The sequence below is a fragment of the Tursiops truncatus genome, chromosome 5 (assembly GCF_011762595.2).
Source record: "Tursiops truncatus isolate mTurTru1 chromosome 5, mTurTru1.mat.Y, whole genome shotgun sequence".
Lineage (NCBI taxonomy): Eukaryota > Metazoa > Chordata > Mammalia > Artiodactyla > Delphinidae > Tursiops > Tursiops truncatus.
Window position 1 is genome coordinate 29,992,131 of NC_047038.1, and position 3,370 is coordinate 29,995,500.

Here is a 3,370-nt window from a genome sequence, read left to right on the forward strand (position 1 = left end):
ACTTAACCTTCAAGTGTATCTTGCAGGGGATCAATCAACCTAGCCTTTGAATCTGGTTTCAGCAAAGTAACACATTCTAAGGGAAATGAACATCAAACACGTCAGAAAATTTTCAATAGTTGTCCATATCTAGATTTACAAGAAAATGCCTGTTAAATCCCTTTCCTATAGAAGTAATTGTTACTACACCTTGAAGATACACATAATGCTCAAAATAATTCAATGTCTTAGCAGATGTTAGAAAACACTGTAGATTACTTGAATGTTGTAACACGACAAATTTTACTTTTTAACAGTATGAATAATACTTAGTTTTATAAAATTTAGCTTTAGAGACAGAAGCACATGACATAAAATTGATTTAGAGTAATCAATATTGCCACATACTGATTAGCCCCCAAAACATACTAAACAAACTCCAGTACCTAGAGTTTTTTAGGCAAAATGCTCCAATCCATCACTGTCGTGGCAGCACTAAGACTGTGGTGGCAGCGCATCGTGCAGTTCTCCCAGGTCATTTCTGTGTAGTGCAGGCTCATCCCAACACATTTAGTTTTTTAGTGAAGCCATTATCTTTTTTCAAGAATATATTTTATTCCAAGTTAGTTTCCCAAGTTATGGGCAATCAAACCTTACCTGAAGCTTAACTGTCCTGTTTTTAGCATATATTAGGCTCTATCAGAAAATAAAAATTAAATATTTTAAAAACTACTTCCATACACATAACATAGAGAATCCACAGGGTCAATCAAGGATTTAGGCAATAAATATACAGGGCATTTAACCTTCTTTTGGGGTGGTTCTTTTCATCCCCTTTAAACCAAAATACTTTTTCAAAAGGAAATTAATTCTATCAATGTAAGAATATTATGGAAAATACTATTTAAAACTAATAGGATGCATATAGAAACAATAGTGTCAAAAGAATTTTCTCAAAACAAAATACTGTGGATTTTCAGGATATGCACAATTCATTTATTCATCTGGTATTTACTGAGCATTTACTCTGTACCAAGCACGGAACTAAGTCCTAGGGGTCCAAAGATAAATAAGACATGATCACTACGTAAAAGGAACTCACATGATAAAGAGAGGCACAGAGTACACTTGTGAGGAAGCACAAGAGAACACCAGACCAACAGTATTGGTGGGGAAAGGCTTCCTAGGGAGGGTGTACCTGAGCTGCCCCTATAGGATGCATACTAATGTATTAAGTGGAAAATCAGGAAAGAGGCATTGCAAGCAGAATAACAAAAGGAACAAAGGGATGGAAGCAATAAACAGCGTGTGGTCCTTAGAGAAACACAAGCATTTCAGGTTGTTCCAGCATATGACTTGAGGCAGGAGGTTTAAAAAGAGGGGAGGAGATAAAGCTGGAGAGGTGGGCAAAGATGAAGTCATGAAAGAAGGTCTCAGATGCCCTGTCAAGGAGCCTGCACTCAGCCGGTAGGCAACAGGCAGCAGTAAACGTTAAGCCCGGGAGTGGCACAGCACACTACCATTTCAGATAGATTTCTCTAGTATCTGTGTGGAGGAAAGGCTTAACTAGAGCAAAGCAAGGAGGGAGGGAGGCTGTGGTTATAGTCTAAGTGAGCAGCCACAAGCCTGCAACCTGGACTGCCCTGTTGGTCACAGCTAAGATAATGCAACCTCCGGAAATGCCTAGGAGGGGAAAATGCCTGATTAGATGAAGGGATGAAGGAGAAGACGGGATTTAAAAGCAACCCCAAGGTTTCCCAGCATGGAGACACAGTTGATTGGTAGTGTCCCTAAGTGCATGTGCAAGCAGGGGAGGAGAAAGGAATGGCAGAGGTGGATAGAGCTCTGATCACCAAATGACCAAAATGGTTTCCGAATTATTAATTTCATGAATGTTATGATCTACATAGACGCAAAATATGTTAAAGAGTATTAAAAAACTGCTTAAAGATAAAACATCAGAAATTAATAACTAAGAAGTTAGAGGGAGATACATAACCAAAGCTGGGTCTTCTCAGTCTTTTCATATACGCAAATTAATTGACTAATGTGGTATTAAAATATAATTACGATGTTGAAGTCCTTTATGCTTGAAGCAAAGTTGTCCCTTGATTATTGCTGGAAATGAGTCCAAGGCTTCGCAAATTGGAACTCTGAAACAATTGCTAAACAATATTACATATATTGCCCCTGCCATATACTGGTTCTGTGGCTTTGGGCTCAGACCCTCATTGTGCTTTCTCTGTAAATGGCTCAGCTACAGAGGATAGGACGAGCAAAGAGCTAGTGGCACAAAGGCACGCAGAGCTCTCTGGGAACACTAAACATTTAATTTGGCCAAGGGGAAAGACAAAAGCCTGAAAAGTCTCTGTGGGACCATGTTGAAGAGGGTCATGAAGGTCCAACTGACAGATTTATACTTACTTGGCAGGTGACTGAAGATTTTTTGAGCTGAAGATTTGGAAGATTGGAACTTTATTTTTAAAAAGTTATTCTAGTTATAAACTTGATGCATTGATTGCAGTGGAGAAAGGCAGAGGATGGGGAAATAAATTAAGAGATTATTAGGGCAGTTTACAATTCCAAATATACAGAGACAGTTGTATATATATAGGACTAATGCCCTTATTTTCCTTTATATGCAGCCAAAGGTGCTAAAGAGACAAATTTTTAAAATAAAAGAAAATAAAGATAAGAAAATACAATATGCAAAGATACACAGCCTCACTAGCAGTTAAGGAAATATGAAATAAAATGAATTTGTTATAATATATAGCTTATAGTTTAAAAAAATTGATACAGCACTATTAGCAGGAATATGATGGGGAGAGTGAACTCATTCACTGACAGTGGCAGTGCAAATAAGTTCAATCCTTCCAGAGAGCAAGGTAGCAACAATAATACTGTTTCTATATTTTTATCTAGTAATTCTAGCCTGAGGAAACACTCAAACAGAATAATCCCACCCTCCAAAAAAAAGTATTTGTACTAAAATATTCCCAGTGGTTCATCCATAAACCTAAGAATTGGAAGCAATTTAAATGTCCACTATTGGTCCACGATTAGTACAGAACAGACTGGGTCAGGTGACCTGGGGATACACTGGGTGGCACCTAGTAGAAGTTCTTAGCTTAAATACTTACTTATGACCTTATTAATGTTACTAGCTATATTACTTATATTCAGCCTATTTTTTTACCATCTTTATTGGAGTATAATTGCTTTACATTGTTGTGCTAGTTTCTGCTGTATAACAAAGTGAATCAGCTATACGTATACTTGTATCCCCATATCCCTTCCCTCTTGCATCTCCTTCCCACCCTCCCTATCCCACCCCTCTAGGTGGTCACAAAGCACCGAGCTGATCTCCCTGTGCTATGAGGCTGCTTCC